This window comes from Aethalodelphis obliquidens, unplaced genomic scaffold, assembly GCF_003676395.1.
Source record: "Aethalodelphis obliquidens isolate GAN/ISIS:26980383/991018 unplaced genomic scaffold, ASM367639v1 scaffold42, whole genome shotgun sequence".
Classification (NCBI taxonomy): domain Eukaryota; kingdom Metazoa; phylum Chordata; class Mammalia; order Artiodactyla; family Delphinidae; genus Aethalodelphis; species Aethalodelphis obliquidens.
In genome coordinates, this window is record NW_020837986.1 from 10861035 (window position 1) to 10886194 (window position 25160).

A 25160-nucleotide genomic window follows, 5' to 3' on the forward strand; every position below is an offset into this window, starting at 1 on the left:
AAGTGGAAGAATTGGGATTCAATCTCAGGATGTTGAACCCCTAATCTATGCTCTTAACCATTTGCACATCTACTAGGTAAAATATTTGTTATAAAGTATACTTTATACAGTATATATCAGACAATAACTACCTTTTACAAATTATATCGTTCATGCATGAATGTACCTATCCATTATATTACAGGTACTTTGTTAGGCACTGGAGATTCAGGATTGAAAAAGACAGACAGTTTTTTTTATGGATTTGCAGTCTATAGGGAGTCAAACATTAAATAAATAAGGGCACAGATAATTAGGGTAATTGCCATCATGATAAACTCTATGAGGAATGCTATGAGAATGTATAACAGGAAAGGTAATCTAGTTCAGTTGTGGGGTGGGATCAGCAAAGGTTTCCCCAAGGTAATGAAGAGATGAGTAATACTGACAGAAAAGGATTAGATGTGGGGTGTGGGAGTGTCATTTTAGGCAAAGGGAACAGTGTGTGTAAAGGTCCCGTGGTGAAGAGGAGAAAGAATGCCAGTGTATTCTTCCTAGAGCAGGGGTCTGTCAACAGACTTTTTCTGCAAAGGGCCAGATATGAATATTTCAGTCTTTCAAGCCATATGGTCCTTGTAGTAACTACTCAACTTTGCTGTTGTAGTGCAAAAGCAGGCATAGACATGTAACCAGATGGCTGTGGCTGTATTCCCATAAAACTTTATTTTACAAAAACAGGGTCCAATTTGGCTTAAGGGCACTAGTTTGCCAACCCCTATTCTAGAGCATACTAAGAGAATGATGGTATGTGATGAAACTAATGAGGTAGGTACAACATTCTTATGAGGCTGATATTAATTTCTCCATTTTATGGATGTGGAAATTGTGGTTCAGAGACATGAAGTAACTTGTCCAAGGTCACCCAGCTGATAGTTGGTAGATCCATGATATAAAACACTCTGTTTGACTCCAAAGATCATGTCCCTTTCTTCTTTGAAAAAAAAACTATTACTTTACCTGATTACAGATGTAACCATCATTCAAATATCAGACATTTCATAAGTATATAATAGAGATGATCCATGCCTTCAAAATCTCAACTTTTCAAAAAATCTCATGGACAATAATTTAGTATGTATTCCTCCAACTACTTTTTTCTGTAGATATATATTATCATTCTATTTAAAAGTAAAAATGGGATTATATTGGTCACAGTGTCTACAACCTCCTTTTTTTTTTTTTACTTACGAGTATAACATGGACATTTTTCCATGTCAATATCAAGATACATGGATTTACCTAATTATTTATAACAATGCATCCATAGGTCATTAAACAGTTTAACCAGTTTCCTATTGATGGATATTTGGGTGGTTTCCAATGTAACTTTGAATATCCTTGCCTGATATCTTTAGGTGCTTGAGTAACACCTGTGGTCATACCAACTCTCCTATGCTGTCTTTCAAGTGATGTTATAGGACCTTCCACGCAGCAGGCTTTTGGGGGTTACATGGGTATCTTGGGGGTCATTTTACTTCTTAAATATATAAATAGGGCTTCCCTGGTGGCGCAGTGGTTGAGAGTCCGCCTGCCGATGCAGGGGACACGGGTTCGTGCCCCAGTCCGGGAAGATCCCACATGCCGCAGAGCGGCTAGGCCCATGAGCCACAGCCACTGGGCCTGCGCATCCGGAGCCTGTGCTCCACAACGGGAGAGGCCACAACAGTGAGAGGCCCGTGTACCACAAAAAAAAAAAAAAAAAAAAATAGAACTAGGGACTTCCCTGGTGGTCCAATTGTTAAGAATCCACCTTCCAATGCAGGGGACGTGGGTTCAATCCCTGGTCAGGGAACTAAGATCCCTCGTGCCATAGGGCAACTAAACCCACACGCGGCAACTAGAGAGAAGCCCGTGCACTGCAACTACTGAACTCCCTGTGCTCTGGTTCCTGTGCACCACAACTGGATAAGCCCACGTGCCACAACTAGAGAGAAACCTGAAACAAAGAGCCCAGGCAATGAAGACCCAGCACAGCCAAAATTTTTAAAAAAGACCTAAAGTGGAAACTGAAATGCTCATCATCAGTAGAATGGATAAATTGTGACAAATTCAGATAATGAACCATATGAAGCAATAAAAAGGAACAAACTACAACTACATGCAACAATATAGATGAATCTCAAAAACACAAAATTGAGCAAAAGAAGCCAGACTCAAAAGAGCACATTTTGTATGCTTCCGTTTATATAAAGTTTAACACCCAATGAGCCTAATCTATGAAGTTAGACGTCAGAATATTATTTACTTTCAGGGGTGTGGGTAATAACTGGAAAGGGAGAACAAAGGGGTTTTGTGGGGCTGGTAATGTTCTATTTCTTGATTTGGATGTTTGGACATGTGTGTTCATTTTGTGAAAATTCTTCAGGATTTACACTTATGAATTGTGTATTTTCATGTCGTTATGTTATACTCTAATAAAAAGTTTTAAAATTTCAGAATATTTTTGAAATCAGGTTTTTTTGTTTGTTTGTTTTTTATTTTTGGCTGCGTTGGGTCTTCGTTGCTGTGCACGGGCTTTCTCTGGTTGCGGCGAACGGGGGCTACTCTTCGTTGCATTGTGCGGGCTTCTCATTGCAGTGGCTTCTCTTATTGCGGAGAACGGGCTCTAGGCACGTGGGCTTCAGTAGTTGTGGCACGCAGGCTCTAGAGCACAGGCTCAGTAGTTGTGGTGCACGGGCTTAGTTGCTCCGCAGCATGAGGGATCTTCCTGGGCCAGGGCTTGAACCCATGTCCCCTGAATTGGCAGGTGGATTCTTAACCACTGCACCACCAGGGAAGCCCTGAGATCAGGTTTTTAAGTCCTAAGAATACTTCTCCTTTTTTTGTGGTCATTTCTTGATACTATTCCATTTTTTTCAATTGTGTAGTTACCATTCTATTTCTATTTTTCCATCTTTTCTTCCTAAGAGCAATCTTTTTCCTATTGTCTGAAAATTGTTGAGCTGATTTTGTAACAACAAGGCACTTTACTGCCATCTACTGGTAAATTACCATAATAAAGTTACACATTACAATGTCTACCAGTGAGTGGCACCCATTTACAAGTGATGTCCTCCTGCAAGACACCATTCGCCTAACCAAATGTGATAGCCTTGTCATTTGGCACTGTTGTGATGAATCCCACAGACAGTAGAATGTTATGCTCTCTAAGTGATTTTATTCTTTCTTCATTTTTTTCCTGTTTGATGTTGTTCTTAAAAACATGGTTTTAAGTATTCACTATCAATCTTATCACTGCAAAGCTTAAGCCCATTGGACAAACATATAAAGATAGAAGTTCAATAAATGCCAATCAAATTGTTCACATCAAAGAATAATTGATTTGCTTTTTCTTTATCTATATCTGAACCCAGAATAGTCCTTGATGTCTTAGGACTGCTTCTCTTGCTCAAAACATTTTGTGAAATAGCCTGGTAACCTCTTCAGAGGCCTCTATTAGTCTGCTGCTTGTTGAGGCTATCATAAGTGCTAGGCACTCTTCTAAACATTTTATATCTACTAATTCATTTAATCCACTACTAATTCATTTAATCTTCTAATCCTCATCTGTAAGGTACCCTTATCCACACCTTGCAGATGAGGCAACTGCAGCACAAAAAAGTTAAGTTATATTACAGGTGATGATATTACAAAAATACTTTCTTTGGGGAGCTTATAGTCTGTTGGGAACACAAAACAAAATAAAAACCATGTAAGGATTTACAAACAAACAAAATAAAGGAAAAAATACTTTGGACACTATAGGATGAGTCATTTTTCTTCCTTTTGGTCCAAGTTCCCTCATCTGTATGACGAGAACTTTGGATTTGCTCAAGGTCTCAGAACTTAAGGATTTTGACTTCAGAGCCCAATCTTGTAATCACTGTGCTCTACCTAGTGCCATTTCATGGCCTGTTTCTGTTCCTTTGCTGCCTTCATGTGGCAACAAATATCTATGTTACCTATGCTCCTGCTATTTTCACCTATGGGATGTTTAGGTGCCCAAATGGGCCCCTGGCTGCTAGCTCCCTACATCCTTGCTAATACCAGGAAAACCTCCTTTGGTTTAAGGACATGAATAATAAGGCAAAAAAAATGAGGATATTGGCTTAGGCCCTGGCATATTTTTTAAAATTGTGATTAAAAAATATATAACATAAATTTTGCCATTTAACTATTTTTTTCAGTGTATAGCTCTGTGCAATCATCACCACCATCCATTTCCAGAACGTTTTTTATCTTTCCCTACTGAAACTCTGTACCCATTAAAGAGTAACTCTCCATTACCCCCTCTCTCCAGCTGTTGGCAATCAGTATTCTACTCTGTCCCTATGAAGTTGACTACTCTAGGAACCTCATGTAAGAGGACTCATATAATATTGTAGTTGTCCTTTTGTGACTGGCTTATTTCACTAAGCATAATGTCTTCAGGGTTCACCCATGTTACAGCACATGCCAAAATTTCCTTCCTTTTTAAAGCTGAATAATATTCCATTGTATGTGTATGCCACATTTTATGTATCTATTCATTTGATAGACACGTGGGCTGCTTCCACCTTTTGGCTATAGTGAATAATGCTGCTATGAACATGGGTGTACAAATATCTGTTTAAGTCCCTGCTTCTACTTTTTTGGGGTAAATATCCAGAAGCAGGATTTCTGGATCAGATGGTAATTCTATATTTAACTTTTTGAGGAAACATCAAACTGTTTTCCACAGCTGCTGCTGTGATAGTAACACAGGAACGTAGGTAAAAATTTATTAGGTATACACTTAAGAGGTTTGCATTTTCATGTATGTAAATTATACCTCACTTTTTAAAAGTTAAAAGAAAAAGCTTAAAAAATATTTTCCAGGCTCTTGTAAATCCTTTTGATGTTAATTTCATGGGCTCAAGTGCCTGAGGTGCCTCCTTTTGGCCACCTGTGGTTCTCTTTATTTTTCTCTGCCCTTTTGGGCCCAGCACAGTAACAAATATTTACTGAGCATCTCCTCTGTGCCAGACCCTGTGCTATGTGCTGAGGAAACGGGGGTAAGCAAATTCGATAACGTTTCCCTCCTAATGGAGTCCACATCCTCATGGTGAAGACAGGCAATAACCTAGTGAGTCCTATTGAGGACAAGTAAGAACCTGCCTGGGGAGTCCTCAGGGAAGATGTCCTTGGGGTAGTGATATTTGAGCTGGGATCTGAAGGCTGATAAATTATCTAAGGTGGTGGTGGGGGAAGCATTTCAGGAGGAAGGATCAGCATGTGCAAGGGCCCTGAGAAGGAAGGAAGTACAATATGTGAAGATCAATGTAGTTACAGTCCAGAGAGTGGGGAAGAGGGCCCTGAGATAAGTCTGGAGATGTGGGAAGGGCAACAGTGAGACATCTATTTGGCCTTTAACTTAAGAGCAATGTGAGTCATCAAACAGTTTTAAGTAGGGGAGAGACATGATCAGATTTCTGACTTAGAAACATTATTCTGATAGCAGGGTGGAGAACAGAGTGGAGGGGAGCCAGGGAGAATGTGGAAAGGCCTTAGATGGCTACTGCACCAGTCGAAGCACATAGTGTGTACTCAATAAATATTTGTGGAATGAAAGGACTCCTAACTCTTTTTCTTAGATGAGACCAATATGTCTGAGCTGTGTAATCAGCTAACAATCCACCTGCTCATCTATCTAACATGATGCTTGTAATATACCCTTAACTGCCATTTTACAGATGAGAAAGCTGAGGTTGAGGCAAAGAAAATCGCACAACCATCAAGTGTGAAAGCCAAATCTGAATCCAGGCCTGTATGACAGACATCAAGCCCAGTGCTGGGGAGGCCTCTTGATATTTGGGGAAAGGGGAGGGGGGCCACACTCCCCTGTACCCACGAGCTTCCTAGGGTGACAGTGACGGGAAAAAGTAGAGAGGGACTTATAAGCAAATAATAAAGGCTAAAGGTTATCTTTATCACCATTAAGGTCGTTAAATACTATGTGTCAGGCACTCTGCCAACTGCTTTCCATGCTTTCCCTCATTTCCTCTTTGCAAAGACTATTATTACCTCCATATCTCAGGTGCATAAACCGAGGCTTGGAGAGTTGACTTGCCCAAGGACACTCAGCTAGAGAGCTCCTATAGGGCTGTGCAGCGACTCCAAAGTGGGGGCAGCAGCCACTGGCGATATTACAGCTCCAGGAGACAGACAAACCCATTGAATCCCGCCTGTGAGCTCTGCACCCATGCGAGCTGGCGCACGATCTGGCCCGCGCGGCACCGCGCGGCCCCGCGTTCACGGAGACGTTTGGTCACGTGACCACGGCCCCGCCCCTGTCGGCCCCGCCCTCTCCCGCGCTCCCTCCCTCTCTCCCTCCCTCCCCCTCCCTCCCCGGCCCGGTCCGGCCCATCCCCCTCCCCGCCGGCTCCCTGAGGCCCAGCCGGGTCGGGCTGCGGGCGGCCGGGTGCCGACGGCCGGACAGACGGGCGCACGCGAGGACGGACAGACGGACACACGGAGGGCCGCGGGCACGCACGGCCCGGGCCGGTGCTCCGAGGCCCGCCCGGGAGGGCTGGGGCCGCGCTCAGGTGAGGTGACGGCGACGCGGGCCCGTAAGGGGTGGGCCCGCTGGGCGTCTGCGGTGCCGGCCCGGCTGGCTCAGCGGGAAGGAGGCGCCGCCCGGGCCCGGCGCGGGAAAATGGCGCCGGCGGGCCGTGGAGCACGGCCCCTGTGCGGGCCCGGCCCGGAGCCGCCCCGCCCGCCGCGCTCGTGTCCCCGTCGCCATGTTGGGGAGCGGGCCCGGGGCCTGCGAGCGCGGGCGCTGGGGAGAGTTGTGGGTCCGGCAGGGTTGGGGAGGGTGCGGGACACGGTGTCTGGGGCGCTGAGGGAGTGCTGAGCCAGTCAAGGTCTGCACAGGGTGGCGCTCCAGGTCCGAAGAACTGGCGGGAGCCGGACGTGTGGTCGTGGCCGGGGTCGCGGAGAAGGAGCGTTGGGTCCAAAAGGAACCGGGGTCAGGATCCGTGGGGTTAGGGGTGCAGGACCTGGAGCTGGGTTAGGCCGTGGGACCCCAGGCTGGCACGGTGCGGAGGGGCGTGGGATTTGAGTTAAGGCTGTCAGGGCTGGGACAGTTCTTTGCGGGGGGTGGTGAAAGGGTTGATCAGAATTGGGGGCCCTTTCGGTACTGAGGCGAGTATCAGATTGGGGTAGTCCGCAGAGTCGCGGGGCAAGTCCGTGTAACTTCCAAGGGACTGAGGACATATATGTCCCCAGGATCCTCCACTCCTTATTGGCGAGAGCAAAAGAAAAAAGTAAGGCTTTGATGAAGAAGAGAAGGGGGATTGAGGTTTGGGTGCAGGAGCTGGCCAGCAAAAGGGATGCAGAGTGGAACTGGTGTGCAAGATGAGAGAGAGCCTCCATCAACTTAGGGAGTTTGTGTCTTTAAAAGGAGGGACCGGGCTATTTGTGGGCGGTGACCCAAGGTGTCTTCCCAAGAAGGGGACAGCCCACTGTTTTTTAAGAGCAGTGTCACCTGGGGAGGTCATCAGAAAGGCATTATCGAAGCTGGTGAGAATGGTAAAGGAGTGAATGTGTAAAAACTACAAAGTCCTTGGATCATGTAACGATTGATTTCAGATCATGTAAGTGATTTTCGCTGAGACCCAAAAAGGTAAAGTTGACTTCTCAAGATCTTACCAGTAAATGGCAGAAGTAGTACTGGAATTCAGGCCTGTTGCCTCCTCATTCACCACCACACCTTAGAGGAATTTGCCAGGTGGGAGAAAAGTGTTAAGAAGTCAAGTATGGCAGCGTATAGCAAAGAAGTATTAAGTAATTTATTTTATTTTTATGGTGAGTTTGTCAGTACAGAAACTGAGGGGGATACAGCAAAACCATAGGTAACCATCTGTTTGATCATTTCTAGTTCACTTCCATTGGTGCAAAGAAGTTATCTTCAGGATCCTTTTGACTTCTAACTTTGTAAAGTTTTAAGAGACGCTCCTTCTCTTCTAGGTGTTTGCTGTACAGCAAAGGGACACAAAAAGCCTTAAAAAAATAACAGTGAGCAAGGGTAAAGACCCAGGATCTCTGTCATGACCAAACTTTTTTTTTAATTAATTAATTTATTTATTTTTGGCTGCATTGGGTCTTCGTTGTGCGGGCTTTCTCTAGTTGCGGAGAGTGGGGGCTACTCTTCCTTGCAGTGCGTGGGCTTCTCACTGCAGTGGCTTCTTTTGTTGCGGAGCACTGGCTCTAGGCGCGCGGGCTCAGTAGTTGTGGCTCGTGGGCTCTAGAGCGCAGGCTCAGTAGTTGTAGCACACGGGTTTAGTTGCTCCGTGGCATGTGGAATCTTCCCGGACCAGGGCTCAAACCTGTGTCCCCTGCATTGGCAGGCGGATTCTTAACCACTGCACCACCAGAGAAGTCCCTATCATGATCAAACTTTAATTGAAGTTTGATCATGATAGTGAAGAGTTCAAAGTCCCCATGGCCATGAGAGAGTTCTCAGTCATGATATAGTAGTCCCAGGGCTCCCATATAATCAAAAAAGACTTTCAACAAAAAGGTTATGAGGATGTTCATAGCAATAAGATTTTCAATATATGTTCAATACCCTCATACAGCAACACAATTCATTTGTTTTGGGTCTTTCTAATGCAGGAAGGCCTAATCTTGTCTGTACCATGGGCCCCTTTAGCATCTAGCGAAGCTCATGAATCCCTCTCAGAATAATATTTTTAATTGCATAAAACAAAATACATTGGGTTATAGAGAAACCAATTATATTGAAATGCAGTTAACACAATATACAAATTGTGATATAGTAATATAGATATGCTTCTTTTTTTGCGGTATGTGAGCCTCTCACTGTTGGGCCTCTCCCGTTGCGGAGCACAGGCTCCGGACGCGCAGGCTCAACAGCCATGGCTCACGGGCCTAGCCACTCCGTGGCATGTGGGATCTTCCCAGACCGGGGCACGAACCCGCGTCCCCTGCATCAGCAGGCGGACTCTCAACCACTGCGCCACCAGTGAAGCCCTAGATATACTTCTTTATCAGCAAATTAAGAAATCATATCTAGTGGTGGGTCTGATAATTATATCAGATGAACATAAATAATTCTTTAAGACATCTGCAATAACTGTAATATGATATAAAGATACCTGTGATTACTGTGGCAGAAGCACAGATACTGCTAATACCAGAATGGTTTATTGCCTACATTCATATTTGAAGAAAATGGTAACTTTCAGTTAGAGGTTAGTGAAAATAAAGAGGTAATTTTTTTTCCCATCCAAGTTCACAGGCCCCCTCCCCACCCGCCCCTGAATTCTGTCTGTGGACTCCCATCTATGAACCCCAGGTTAAGGAACCACAAAGGATGTCTTCCATTCAACAGACATTTACTATGTGCCAAGATATCTATTATGTCAACCATTGTGCTAGACTCTGAGGAGTCAAAGGTCTTTAAGGCAGGGCAGGGTCTTTTCAGTTTGGATATTCAGTCCCATGAGAGAAGTGAACAAGTCAACAGTGGCAGTTCAGGATGTTAAATGCCAAAGGAGAGTTATCATAGGTTCTGAGGACACAGGTAGGCATGTCTTTCCTCTAGGAATCAGTGATGGCTTTGTAAACTAGTGAGACTTGAGATGTGTTGTGAAGGGTAGAGGAGTTTGCCGGATGCAGAATTGGAAAGAAGAGCTTTCAGGTAAGGGCATGCATTTTCAGGAAATGTAATTTAATGTGGTTGGAGTATAGTGTGTGTGTGAAAGAGTGGTTGGAGATGAGACTGGGAAGGTTGTTTGGAACCTGGTTGTGGAAGACCTTGCTAAGGAATTTGGACTGAATCCTTAGCTTTTAGAGAGGTATTCAAGGCTTTCAAGAAGCAGAGTTACGATGGGAGTTACGATGAGGTTTAATTTTTAGGAGGTAAATGGATGTGTTTTGCAGGTAGGGTAGACTGGGAGATCAGGGAAGAAGGAATGAGGGAATGAGGGCCTGAACCAAGGCAGAAGCTGTGAGCATTGAACAGAGTTAGAATTTTCAGGTATTTATATAATTACATTGTGAGTGATGAGAGAGAGGGGGAGTTTTTTAGGTTCCTAGTTCGGGGTGGTGGCTGTAAAAGAGGTTAAAAAAAAGGGTGAAAGGAAAGTGAGTAAGAATTGTCATAGATTATAAGGGAGAAGATGGTTTTTGGTAGAATAATAGACTTTTGGAAACCATTGCAAAGCTGTCAAGTGTGATGTCATTTATTGCTTGAGGAAATCATATGTGTCAACAGTGAAAGACTGGGAAAGTATTCCTAGAGTATAGGAAAATCATAGCTATCAATGTCAGGGGTTGGCAAACTATGGCCCATAGGTCAAATCTGTTCCACCACCTATTTATGTAAATAAAGTTTTATTTCAACACAGGCACACTGATTTACATATTGTCTTTGGCTGCTTTCACAGTACCAATGGTAGAGTTTGAGTAGTTGTGACAGAGAATATATAGCTCACAAAACTGAAAAATATTTACTTTCTGGCCATTTACCAAAGATGTTTGCCAGTTCCTGATCTGTGTGTCTGAATGTGGGACATTAAACTTCTGATTTACCATCCAATTCCTACATGAGAAGAAAAACCATCTTGACACTGTCTTTCTGGCTGGGTTCCCCATGCTCTGCATATCTGCAGCATGACGTAGAACCCTGAGTATTTTATTTTTATTTATTTATTTATTTAAATATTTACATTTATTATTATTTTTAAATTTATTTTATTTATATATTTTTGGCTGCATTGGGTCTTCGTTGCTTCGCACGGGCTTTCTCTAGTTGCAGCGAGTGGGGACTACTCTTCATCGCGGTGCACGGGCTTCTCATTGCGGTGGCTTCTCGTTGTGGAGCACGGGCTCTAGGCATGCGGGCTTCAGTAGTTGTGGCACGTGGGCTTAGTAGTTGTGGCTCGCGGGCTCTAGAGCGCAGGCTCAGTAGTTGTGGCGCACGGGCTTAGTTGCTCCGCAGCATGTGGGATCTTCCCGGACCAGGGCTCGAACCCATGTGCCCTGCATTGGCAGGTGGATTCTTAACCACTGTGCCACCAGGGAAGCCCCCCACCAAGTATTTTATATTGGTCAGTGATGCCAAGGTTTACTGTTTTGGGGTCCACTGTGGCAACTGTGGTTAGTGCCAGGTTTTTACAGTTTAGACCTTGCTGGGGCTTGTTTTGTCATTTTTCTATTGGGTTGTCTTTTTCAAAAGATTTCTTTATATTTTCTGATTATTAATCCTTCCTTGGTTATACATATTACAGATACCATTTCCCAATTTGTTGCTAATCTTTTTAAATCTCTAAGCTGTCTTTTGTTAAGAAGTAGAGACACAGATGTAGAGAACAAACGTATGGACACCAAGGAGGGAAAGTGGTGGTGGGATGAATTGGGAGATTGGGATTGACATATGTACACTAATATGTATAAAATGGATAACTAATAAGAACCTGCTGTATAAGAAAAATAAATAAAATTCAAAAATAAATAAAATGGGAAAAAAGACGTTCTGAATTTTAATAAAGTCAAATTTATCTATCTTTTCTGCCCCCAAGATTTTGAAGTTATTCTTTATATTATCTTTTTGAATCTCTACTGTTTTGCCTTTTATGTTAGCTCTCTATCTGGAATTGACTCCTGTGTGTGGTGTGAGGTAGGGTCAGTTCATTTTTTCCTAAGTACAATTAATTTTCCCAGCACCATTTATTGAATGGCACTTATTTTCAAATTGTGAGCTCTTTTTTGGTGAAGTCTATCTAAGGTCCTGTTTCCAGCTCCACTGCTTGCTCATTGTGTACCTTGGACAAGTTGTATAACCTCTTTGTGCCTCAGTTTCCTTATCTTTAAAATAAGAATAATAGAGTTTTTGTCAGGAGTAAGTTAATTCATGTAATGTGTAGAACAGTGTGGCATCTAGAAAATGTTCATTAATGTTAGCTGTTGTTTAGCATTATTGTTCATTTCAGATTTCTAGGCACAGAGTGGAAGCTCGATATGCTCAACACAGTTGTAGAATTAATTTGGTTTTCAGGTCAAAACAGAATGGCTGACAGATAAGTGTTGCAGGAGATGCTTCCAAGTTGCTGTTTAATTTTAGCTGCTGCCTTAGACTATCTGTTGGAATGGAACTCCTCCCTGTAGTTCTTTGCAATCCTCACTACTCTCTTGCTTTGTTCATTTACTTTATCATCCTATAGGCATTTGATTTTCTGGTTCTAACTTTACCAAAGTTTTAAATATTACCTCTCCTAAACCAATAAATGACATACTGGGATATTGTCAGGATGGCCAGAAATTAACAAATGAGTTTGTGAGCAGGTAAAAACTAAAATCTGTTTCTAAGGCCGAATCATTCTTGGTCATAATGAATAAATTGATAATTGAAATTAAAAGATGAGATGAAATCCAAATCATTGAATATTTAGGCATCTACTGTGTGCTGAGTACTGTATTAGAAATTGCCACATTGGTAATAGAAGAGAAAACTAGTTGACCAGCTTTATGAAATACTACAGAAGAGATCTTTTTACTTGTGATATGGAGCTATTTTCCAAGAGAGCATTTGGATGACAGAGAGGAAATATAGGCATTTATTCACTTGTCAAACATTTATTGAACCCTACCACATACATTGCGCTAGAACTTTGCAGAATACAAGGAGTAATCTACCCAGGATTTCATGTGGGGTGTATATATAACGTGTTATGGAGCTGGGGTATCAGAGGATGGCACCTCAGAGGTGGCCTTTAAGCAGGACTGCCAAAAACGGTTAGGATCTTCATACTTAGAGATGAGACAGTATTTTTACAGGCTGAGTGAAAGCATGAGTGTAGAGATGGGTGTTTAGGAGATAGTAAAGAGTCTAGTTTGGTTGTTGATCAGGACTGTCACAGGGCTGTTGTTGAAGTTGAGGCTGGAAATGGAGATTGAACAACAGCAATAATAATAGCAGTAGCTCTCATTTTTTACATGTGTATTACTTGCCAGATAATGTGCCAGGAATTTCATAAGTGGCATTTCATTTAATCCTCACCAACAACCCTGTGAGATAGGCACCAATTTTTATCCCCTTTTTATAGACAAAGAAACTGAGAAATAGAACTAACAATTGACAGAGAATGAATTTGGGTCTAGGCAGTCTAATTCCAAAGCCTGTATTCTTAGTCTCTGCATGCTATATACATGGAAGGCTTTGAATCCTTTTCAGTTCCAGGCTGAGAAGTTTGGAATTGTTTGACTAGGTAATGGGAAGTCATCTAAAGTTCTTGGCCATACGGTGACATAATGAAATCTGTACATTAGGAAAGTAAGCCTGGTCGTGGAGTGTAGGAGCAGCATGGGGAGAAAGGAGAGATGTGGAGCTAGTTTACTCGATCTCCTTCCTCACTAGATTGTTTGTTCCTATGGGCTGGGGCTATATCTCTCTGTCCGTCTCTCCCTTCCTTCAGCTCTGGTGTCTACTTATTGTGTTGTCTGGCACATTTATTTATTTCTAAAAATTTAATCTTTTTCTACCTTACCGTGTTCTAAAAACGACTTAAGGTCGCTGCCCAGGAGCTCAGTAAACATTTGCTGAGTTAATTAATAAATGACTAGAGGTATATATAGATGTGTACATAAAGGGAGTACTAAGGCTTTGTTGAAGGTAGTAAATGCAGCCTTATAATTTGGTGATAAGCTATGTTTTATATATAGGCCCTATAAAAGCAAAAGGCCAGAACCACATCTTTTTTAACTTGTGAAGAATTGTATATTCTGTGTCAGAATATTAACAATCAGTTAATATTAACTAAGTTAGAAACCCAAAAACTCATAGAAACAGAGAGTAGTATAGAATAATGGTGGTTGTCAGAGGCTGGGAGATGGGGGAAATGGGGAGATGTTTGTCAAAGGGTATAAACTTTCAGTTATAATATGAGTAAGTTTTGGGGATGTAACGTACAGCATGGTGACTATAGTTAACAGTACTGTATTATATACTTGAAAGTTGCTAAAAGAATAGATCTTAAATGTTTTCACCATACACCTAAAAATGGTAATTATGTGATGTGATGGATATGTTAACTAACCTTATTGTGATAATCACTTCTCTATATATGTGTATCCATCTCATTGTATACCTTAAACCTACACAATATTGTATGTCAGTTATATCTCAATAAAGCTGGGAGAAAAACCATGTCAGTTTTAATAATATTAATGATCACCAAATTCAAAGGTTATTCATACTTTAAATAGATATTTAGCTTTGTGTTCAGCATTAATCAGCTGCAAATCCCCCCATACGCAAAGAGGCAACAAGTTACCAGTAACCAGCTGCTTTACTGACACTGAACCTGTTGAATATTAGTTCCATAGTACCATTTATGTACATTTTCTAAAGATCAGTCAGCAGCAGTCTCTCACAGGAAGAAATACTCGTTGCAAATTTGTGAATCAGATTCCTGTTTTGGATTTTACTTAGGGAAATTATTCATAAGATTAAGTCCCTTGCCATAATTTTAAATGTTATTTGGAAGTAATTCTGTGTCCCTTCTGTAAGATACAGACTTTAAAAATTCAAACATTTGGAGAAATTCAAAGACACTGGTTAACTACCAAATACCAGTAAAGGTAGGAAGATGTTAGGTAAACCAGCATTTGAGTAAACTTAATAAGACAAGTCAATGGACCTTAAATAGTGGATTTATTAAGTAAACATTCTTTTCCATTGTGGATATTAGCTGTCGGTAGTATGTACATATACGTGCATGCACATATCGATGTGAAATATATTGATATAATTAATATAAGTACATTTGAATTTAGAGATGTTTCCTAAAGAAAATGAACCTTCATCTGAGTTCTTTTAGGTTATGTTTAACTCTTCAGTGTATGTGGAGATAACTCATTCAGAAGCATTACAATCAGAATGAATAACTGTGTAGAAAAAGTCAGTATATGTTGACTGCCTACCACTGTGGAGGGCTGTATACAGTTGATTAGTTTCTACCTTCCAAGAATCGAATTCCTTTGGGGAAGTGAAGTGAACATAAAAAGAGGGGAAAGCGTGTTTTAAATGAAGTAGTACGTGCTGTGGGAGTCCAGGAGAGATCACTTCTACTTGGAGAATCAGGGAAGACTTCTAGAAAAGGTGGTGTATTAGTTTCCTAGGGCTGCCATAACAAACTACCACAAACTGGGTGACTTAAAACAACAAAAATTTATTCTCTCACAGTTCTTGAGGCTAGAACCTGAATTCGAGGTGTCAGCAGGGCCACGTTCCCTCTGAGACTTCCATCAGTTCTTTTTAAATTTATTTATTTATTTTTGACTGTGTTGGGTCTTTGTTGCTGTGCGCAGGCTTTCTCTAGTTGCAGGGAGCGGGAGCTACTCTTCATTGTGGTGTGAGGGCTTCTCTTGTTGCAGAGCACGGGGTCTAGGCGCACAGGCTCAGTAGTTGTGGCTCACGGGCTTAGTTGCTCTGTGGCATGTGGGATCTTCCTGGACCAGGGCTCAAACCCATGTCCCCTGCATTGGCAGACGGATCCTTACCACTGTACCACCAGGGAAATCACGAGACTTCCATCAATTCTTGACAATTCTTGGTTTGCGACTACATCACTCTAGTCTCTATCTCTGTTGTCACAGGCATTCTACCTGTGTCTCTGTCTCTGTGTGCAAATTTCTCTCTTATAAGGGCACCAGTCATATTGGATTGGGGGTCTACCTCATCTTAACTAATTGCATCTGTACTGATTCTATTTCCAAATCAGGTCACATTCTGTGGTACTGGGAGTTAGTACTTTAAATATCTTTTGGGGAGACAGTTCAACTTAAAACAGGTGACATGATACAGAAGTATTAAATTTAAATTTACTTATTAAATGGAAGAGTAAAATTGCAACGAAATGAGTTAGGGAAAAAAGAACCAGAGGAATGATGGACACAGGAAAGCATAAGGAATGTTTAGGAAATGAGATAGAGAAGTCTGGTTTGCTGGTATATTGAGGAGTTGTGAGGAGATGAAACCAGAGTATTGTATTGGGTCCTAGACATCAGATCTAGGATATTTGAATGCTGCTGAGTGGGTAGTGTGTGGCAGCAGTATAGCCCTGCAGAATTTTGAAATGGTGTATGACTAATTCAGACTTTGGATAATTAATGCAAGCTTTAGGAAGATTCTACGATCAGATGAACATGGATGAGTAGACACCCTAAAGAAAAACAGATGGTCAGTGATTTAACACACCCAGCCTCCCTCATTTGCCTATGCCAGTAACTTTTCACCAAGACCGTCAAGATATTCCTCATATGTAAAAAACAAAAACACCACAACAAATGAGAGTTTACTAGCCTCTTGGTCAGTCATCTGTGGGCATTGAGATACATCTGCTTTTTAAGATCTCTATTCTATTCAAAAGCCTCTCTATGGATTTAAATATTGATAATCATGTTGTTCTTCATTTTCTTTCAAATCTTTCTTCAAAATCACCTATTTTCCATCGTATTTTTTACCTCTTGATTTTTCTCTGAACGCTTTTCAGTTTTTCCATCTCTTTTTAAAACATCTGACTAATGGAAAGAATTGAGGAAGATTATGTACTATCCAAGCCAATGATACCTTCTTTTTCTGTGTCTTTTAAATGATAGTTACGTTGACTTTTGTCCACAATAGGACTGTATTCAGATTGTCAATATTCATTCAAATTGTGGTCAGCAGTGCTCAGGTGCTTTTCTTTATTTGTGCCCAGGCATTTCTTCCTGATTCTATATTTTCATTGCTTATATTTTCTCTAAGAGCATGTGTTTTCATGAAATTTCTAAAATTATGTTTAAATATTACAGACAAACACATAACGTCCTAGTCGTCATATGCATACAGTCTTTTCATATAGTTGTTTTTTTTTTTTTTTTTTTGCGTTACGTGGGCCTCTCACTGTTGTGGCCTCTCCCGTTGCGGAGCACAGGCTCCAGACGCGCAGGCCCAGCGGCCATGGCTCATGGGCCCAGCCGCTTCGCGGCATGTGGGATCTTCCCGGACCGGGGCACGAACCCGTGTCCCATGCATCGGCAGGCGGACTCTCAACCACTGTGCCACCAGGGAAGCCCTCATATAGTTTTTTATAGTCTTCTTTCATTTGGCCTTATATTGATATACTTTTCCACATGTCCATATAGTTAACATTTTTAATGAATAGATAATAAAGTTTAAATACTCTCTGGTTATTTGGCATTTGTATGATTTCCAGTATGTTTTTATTTTTGATTTGCAATTCTAAATTATACTGCTGTAACACCTTTTTATAACTGCCCCCCCCCTAATTTTTTTCTTAGAGTATGTTCCCTAAAATAATTCAGTTAGGTCTAAGGATATCACTTTTTAGCCATATTGTTATTCTGTAGAACAACTACCAGTTGTTAATATTAGATTTTATAATTTTTTTCTTCTAGTATAATAGTGGTGTGTCACAGTTTTGTGAGAGTTTTGATATTTTAAATGTTTTATTATGAAAAATTCCAAACATACCAAAAACACACTACCAGAAATAGTACAATGAACACCCTTATTCAGCATGTTGCCATATGCTTACTTATATACTTATTATGTTAAGCCTTTTAAAAATAAAGACATTGGACTTCCCTGGCAGTCCAGTGGTTAGGACTTGGTGCTTCCAATGCCAGGGGTGTGGGTTCGATCCCTGGGTCAGGGAGCTAGGATCCTGCATGGCGTGTGGTGTGGCCTCCAAAAAATTTTTTTAAAAATTAAAAAAAATAAAAATAAAATTGGCATCATAGTATTATGCCTTTAAATACTGTAGCATGTATCTCTTACAAATAAGAACATTTTCCTACATTATCACAACACCGTTATCATACTGAACAAAATTATCATTAATTCCTTAATGTTTCTAACATTAAGTCTATATTTGTTTCTCCAGTTGTCTCCATAATGACATAACTGCCTGGTTCAAAGTGGAATCAAATTAAGAACTATGCATTGTATCTGTATGTTGCTGTTTTTGTAGTCTTTTTTTTTTAAACCTAGAACAATTCTCATTTCTTGTCTGCTTCCTCACCTTTTTTCCCCCCATGGCACTGATTTGTTGAGATCCGAGCAGTTTTCTTGTTGTATGTCCCACATCCTGGATATATCTGATTGTTTTCTTTTTTAAAACTTTATTTATTTATGGCCGTGTTAGGTCTTCGTTGCGGCACGTGGGATCTTTGTTTACATGCGGGCTCTTTTTTTTTTTTAATAATTCCATTTTTTTTCTTAATTTTTATTTTATCTTATTTTTGGCTGTGTTGGGTCTTCATTGCTGCATGTGGGCTTTTCTCTAGTTGCGGTGAGGGGGACCTACTCTTCTTTGTGGTGCGTGGGCTTCTATTGTGGTGGCTTCTTGTTGCAGAGCACGGGCTCTAGGCGCATGGGCTTCAATAGTTGCGGCACGCAGGTTCCATTGTTGTGGCTCACGGGCTCTAGAGCTCAGGCTCAGTAGATGTGGCGCACGGGCTTAGTTGCTCCGCGGCATGTAGGATCTTCCCGGACCAGGGCTCGAACCCATGTCCCCTGCATTGGCAGGCGGATTCTTAACCACTGTGCCACCAGAGAAGCCCTACATGCGGGCTCTTAATTGAGGCATGCATGTGGGATCTACTTCCCCGACCAGGGATCAAACCCAGGCCCCCTGCATTGGGAGCACGGAGTCTTGACCACTGGACCACCAGGGAAGTCCCTTAACTTGTTCTTTTGTTGTTGTATTTCCCTAAACTGGAAGGTTTAAGACTTGATTAGATTCTAGCTAAACATTTCGGCAAAAATATTTAATAAATACTCTTTACATTGCATCATATCCTGAGGTGCATAAATGTCTTGTTGTCCCACTATTGATGATAACTTTGATCATAGGGTTAAGGTTGTGACTGCCAGATCTCTCCATTGCGAAGTTGCATTTTTTTCTTTTGTGACTATCAATTTTTTTTAAAATTTTTATCAATGATGAGTATTTTTCAATCTTGTTTGAACCAGTTTTTCATATCATTTGACCCTTTGTTCAGTGTAGATTTGATATTTTCAAGTTTGTACTATATATTTTTAAATTTTATACAGTGTAATAAAGAATGGTGCATTGTTATAAAAGATAAATTTCAAGTTTCAAAATATAACTAAAATCAAATGTAATTTAACAAAAAAAAAATAAACCTTACATATTGCAAATATGTAATAGAGGGCATTTCTTTGACAGAATTTTGTGATGAGTCATGTTTGCTATTTTAAAAATCATTCTAGGGACTTCCCTGGTGGCTCAGTGGTTAAGAATCCTCCTGCCAATGCGGGGGACATGGGTTCAATCCCTGGTCTGGGAAGATCCCACATTGCCATGGAGCAACTAAACCCATGCGCCACAACTGCTGAGCCTGTGCTCTAGAGCCCGAGAGCCACAACTGCTGAACCCATGTGCCACAGCTACTGACACACGTGTGCCTAGAGCCCATGCTCCACAACGAGAAGCCACCACAATGAGAAGCCCACATGCCTCAACGAAGAGTAGACCCCCCTCACCACAGCTAGAGAAAGCCCATGTGCAGCAATGAAGACACAATGCAGCCAAAAATAAATAAATTACTTAATTTTTTTTAAAAAAAGCATTCTAAGCAGGCAAAAATTGAGAAACATAAAGGTCTTGAATAAAAGATTTCTCTTATTTTTCTTTTTGAAATGGAGATAAATCCTGAATTCATAAGTTGTTTTACAAACCCACCCCAGAAGCACTCAGAATTTATTTTTGTTTCTTGTCCTCTTGAGTGTTTCATTTGGCTGTCTTTTATATACCAATTCTTTATCAATTTTAAATAGCTATTTTTTTCTGTCATTCCTATTATAGATTTTTTTAATTCCATTTTCTGCTGCAAATAATGCTCAAATAGGATTTTCCTTTCAAACCACAAAGGCAGTATAGGCTTATTGAACAAGTTGGGTCTCATCTGAGGTGCACAAAGAAGAAGCCAACCATCCCCTCCTCTCCAGTTCACATCCTCCAACATATCCAACTAGCCTAATGTGATTCTTCCATGTTTTTCTCTATGCTCTTAGAAACACAAATATACATACTGATTCATATTCTGTCTTATTTTGTAAGATTTTCATGATGCCATATGCATTATACTACAACTTCTGTTTTTTACTTCATAGGGTATCATACGTTTTCTTCCATATCATTAAACAGATATCTAATTCATTTTTTTGTGCTGCATAATACTCCATTTATGTAGATTTATCTCAATGGGCATTCAGGTTGTTTCCAATTTTTTTTCCCATCACAAACAGTAGACATTTTTATACATATATCTTTAAGAAGTGAAGCTTTTACTTCTGTAGGATAAATTCCCAAGTATGGGTTATTTCAATATTATGAACTGCCAGGTTATTTTCCATAAAGGTGGTTGCAGTTCTTATTCCCACTGGCCCTGGATAACAGGTATCTTTTTAGTTTTTGCCTATCAGCTGGGTGAAAAGTGTTTTCTTATTTTAATGTTCGTTTCCCTGACCATTAATAAATTGCGTACATTCATTGTCCAATTTGCATTCCCTATTCTGCAAATCATCTTTGCCAATCCTTTAACTTATTTTTCTCTTGGGTTGTTAATTTTTTACTTTTTAATCAGTTTGGGGATACTTTTGTGTATTTCGGGTATTAACCCCTTTTTTGTCACATTGTGCAAGTATATTATCCCAGCCTTTCATTTGGCTTTTGACTTTGTGGTTTCTTTGACATATAGACTATTTTAAATACCTAATCATGTCTGTCAGTCTTTTTCTTTATGATTTCTAGGTTCCTGTCTTGCTCACCACCATTCCACTGAAGTTAATAATTCTTCTAAATTTTTTTCTATATTTTTGTTTTGTTAATTTTTTTTTTTTTTTTTTTTTTTTGCGGTACGCGGGCCTCTCACTGTTGCGGCCCCTCCTGTTGCAGAGCACAGGCTCCGGATGCGCAGGGTCAGCGGCCATGGCTCACGGGCCCAGCCGCTCCGCGGCATGTGGGATCTTCCCAGACCCGGGACACGAAACTGTGTCCCCTGCATCGGCAGGCGGACTCTCAACCACTGTGCCACCAGGGAAGCCCTGTTTTGTTAATTTTTAACCTTAATTTTGTTTTTCTTGTTTTTGCAACTGGGGCAGAAATTTATTTCTTTGTTTTTTAATATATATGAACCTGTTTATTATGCCATTGAATTTCTTCTCCTGATCAAAAAATTATCTCTTCTTCATTATTTACGGATAAGATTATTTTAAGAAATCTCTCTTGAATTTTGAAAAAATGTTTTTCTGGTTGTTCCAAGTCAGTTTGGATGCTCTACCTATGTTTGAAAATAATAGTGTATTCATCTAATAACAGTTCTGTCTGCAGGTTTGCCAAGTGTATTCTGGGTCATCAATAATGATGAAATGGTAGCTACAGGCTAGCTGTAGCTGAAAGCTGATCTGAGGACTCCAGTGTTTGATTTTAAAAGAAAGTGACAATTGTAAGAGCATAAAGCAAAAAAAAAAAAAAAGGCCTGACAAAACTGTGAATGCACCTGACCCTCTGTATCCGTGGGTTCCTCATCTGCATATTCAACCAACCAGGGATTGAAAACATTCCCCCCCCAAAATTCCAGAAAGTTCCAAAGAGCAAAACTTGAATTTGTCAAGTTTTTGGAAACTATTTACATTGTATTTACAACTATTTACATATCATTTACATTGTGTTAGGTATTATAGGTAATCTAGAGATGACTTACAGTATATGGGTAGGATGTGCTGTTATATGCAAATACTACAGCATTTTATATAAGGGACTTGAGCATTTGCAGATTTTAGTTTTGCGGGGCGGTCCTGGAATCAATACCCCATGGATACCGAGGGATGACTCTGTGTTAAAACAGTGGAGAAGAAGAAACACTGGCAGACTCTTAGAATGATGGCCTAAGGACTTTTGTAATTTAGAGCCCAGATTTCATGATTTAAGTTTCTTGTTAGAAACTTAATAGAGAAAAAAAAGCCATTGTTCTCTCAAGTTGTCTTCAACACTTTCTTCAGGCAAGGCAACATTCATTATCATTATATAACCTGCTTTTCTAGTGCTTTTAAAATGAAGTATTTCTTTTGTAAAGAAGTGTCATACATAAAATGAAAGACTTCCCTACAACTAAGAAGCTTTGGACAAATTGTTTACTCGGGCCTTAATTTTTTTGTCTGTTCCATGCAGGTATTGGACTGGATGATTACCAAGGGACCTCTAATGGTGCTCGGTCTCATCAAGTTATATTTAGGGAATTTTTAAAAAATTACTTCCTAGATTGTAGGATTTGGTCAGCTTTTCAATGTCATTTGTATATTACAGCATGGGTTAAAAGACTGGAATTCCCTTTTTTTTTTTTTTGCCACTCTGTGCAGCATGCAGGATCTTAGTTCCCCAACCAGGGATCGAACCTGTGACACCTGCATTGGGAGTGCGGAGTCTTAGCCATTGGACTGCCAGGGAAGTCCCCCTGCATTGTTTTTCGACTGAAGCTTTATTATGAATGAAAGAAAGTGGTGGTTCACAATTAGAACATGACATATAAAGTAGTTTTTCTTTACATTTTACTTTATCCATTTACTGTGGTATCTAACAAGATGGGAAAACTCTCATTGAACCTCTGACTTAATCTGTTAGTTTATATTGTACTCAATTAAAATTATTAACTACAGTTGACCCTTGAACAACATGGTCTGACTGTGCCATTTCACTTATACGCAGATTTTTTTTTTTCAATAAATACATAGTACAGTACATCCACAGTTGGTCGAATCCATGGATATAAAACCACAGATATGGAGGGCTGGCTGTAAACTTATACTCAAATTTTTGAATGCTTCTGGGGTCAGAGCCCCTAACTCCTACGTTGTTCAAAGCTCAACTGTAGGGCTTCCCTGGTGGCACAGTGGTTGAGAGTCCACCTGCCGATGCAGGGGACACGCGTTCGTGTCCCGGTCCGGGAAGATCCCACATGCAGCGGAGCAGCTGGGCCCGTGAGCCATGGCCGCTGGGCCTGCGCATCCGGAGCCTGTGCTCCGCATCGGGAGAGGCCACAACAATGAGAGGCCCGCGTACCGCAAAAAAAAAAAAAAAAAAGTTCAACTGTATATATCTGTGTTAGCATGAGTAGTTTTAGGGATTTCAAATTTTGCATTTCACAGATTTATTTTTTGTTTCTTATACTAAAATGTCAGGATTGAAATGAAGATTTAATGTTAATATTCCCTAATCTCTTAAATTGTCTATTATCCCTACCAAGAGCAAACCAGGGTTGTTACAGTAGTGAAATGCCAGTCGCCTTGACAGGCATTTTGTTGATCTTTTCAGGGCACTAAGTTTCTATGATTTGGCTGGAGGTTTGCATAAATTTTCCGTTGGGAACCCTGGACTTGGGAACAGGAAGCATGTAAGAGTTTTATAAGAATCTTATAAGAGGGTGTAGGGAGGATGGAATTGGATCTTAAATTAAGTTGTGCCATAGCAAATTGTCTTTCACAGTTCACATTTAACTATTTATTAATATACTTTAAAAAATGCCTTATCCTGAAACATTTAAGGTTATATGGTTAAAAGGCCAACTTAATTTTTTTTTTTTTTTTTTTGCGGTACGCGTGCCTCTCATTGTTGTGGCCTCTCCCGTTGCGGAGCACAGGCTCCGGACACGCAGGCTCAGCAGCCATGGCCCACGGGCCCAGCCACTCCGCGGCATGGGGGATCCTCCCGGACCGGGGCACGAACCCGTGTCCCCTGCATTGGCAGGCGGACTCCCTACCACTGTGCCACCAGGGAAGCCCCAGCTTAATTTTTAAAATACTGTAAGTGTAATATCCAGACCTAGGCATTCATGAAAATATTATTTAAATTATCCTTTCCACAATTTTTTTGTTTCTTATATAGTAACTTCAGGAGCAGGAAACTGTTTAGCAGAGTGCCTGGTACATAGTAGGTGGTTGGTAAACGGAGGTTGAACAAATGCATCCATTGCAAGTATTCAAATTACAGTAGATTAGAAATTAAGAAAAAAGAAATTATGAGGAACTTTTTTTTTAAGGAATTTTATTGATTGATGGATGGATTGATTGATTTTATTTGGTTGTGCCAGGTCTATTTGGTTGTGCCAGGTCTAGTTGCAGCAGGTAGCCTCCTTAGTTGTGGCATGCGAACTCTTAGTTGTGGCATGCATGTGAGATCTAGTTCCCTGACCAAGGATTGAACCCGGGCCCCCTGCATTGGAGCACACAGTCTTAACCACTGTGCCACCAGGGAAGTCCCTGTGAGGGACTTCTTTTTTTATATATATAAATTTATTTATTTTATTTTATTTATTTTTGGCTGCGTTGGGTCTTTGTTGCTACGCGCAGGCTTTCTCTAGTTGTGGTGAGCGGAGGCTACTATTCGTTGCGCTGCACGGGCTTCTCATTGCAGTGGCTTCTCTTGTTGCAGAGCACAGGCTCTAGGCACGCAGGCTTCAGTAGTTGTGGCCCGCAGGCTCAGTAGTAGTGGTGCACGGGCTTAGTTGCTCCGTGGCATGTGGGATCTTCCTGGACCAGGGCTTGAACCCGTGTCCCCTCCATTGGCAGGCGGATTCTTCCAGGGAAGCCCCCTGTGAGGGACTTCTTTACACATATATTTTCTATTTAAAAAATAGCTTGTGCTCTGCAAGTCTGAAATGATTTCAAAATATAAAGTTAAACTCATGCAAAAAAGTCTTATGGTGGTGGTGGAAAAGTATCAAGGGTATTGTTATTAGCCATATTTGAGAGGGAGACAACTTGCACCTAGACAACAAATCTAGGAGATTTGTATTTGACACAAGCTGAAGAATATGCTTGTGTTTATGAATCAGATGCCAGAGGAATTCTAGGATTCTTATTTTACAAAGCTACTTAAAACATTTGAGTAGAGATATTATTTGTTAATGTGAAAGCATATAGAAAATAATTATATTTCCTGATAAACAGTCTTTGAGTTTTCTTAAATCTAGAAGGAACCTGTGATTCTCTTTAGCGCTAGCTTAGTGATCCATCCTCTCATTTTATAATTTAGGTGTCTTAGGCACAGAGAGATTGTACCCTGCTCCAAATC

The 25160-nt window shown here is 40.8% G+C and overlaps 1 protein-coding gene across 13 annotated transcripts in view; it reads left to right on the forward strand.

Moving 5' to 3' along the window:
- Positions 1–6396: 6396 nt before the first annotated feature.
- Positions 6397–25160, forward strand: part of NCOA6 (nuclear receptor coactivator 6) — a 97235-nt gene continuing 78471 nt past the window's right edge. For 6 of the 13 annotated variants that reach the window (XM_027078519.1, XM_027078518.1, XM_027078523.1 and 3 more), the window contains exon 1: positions 6398–6581. The gene's annotated coding sequence lies outside the window, so the exon portion shown is untranslated. Of the gene's footprint in view, positions 6582–25160 lie in introns of all 13 variants that reach the window. The other 7 variants (XM_027078527.1, XM_027078529.1, XM_027078528.1 and 4 more) reach the window with 2 other exon arrangements.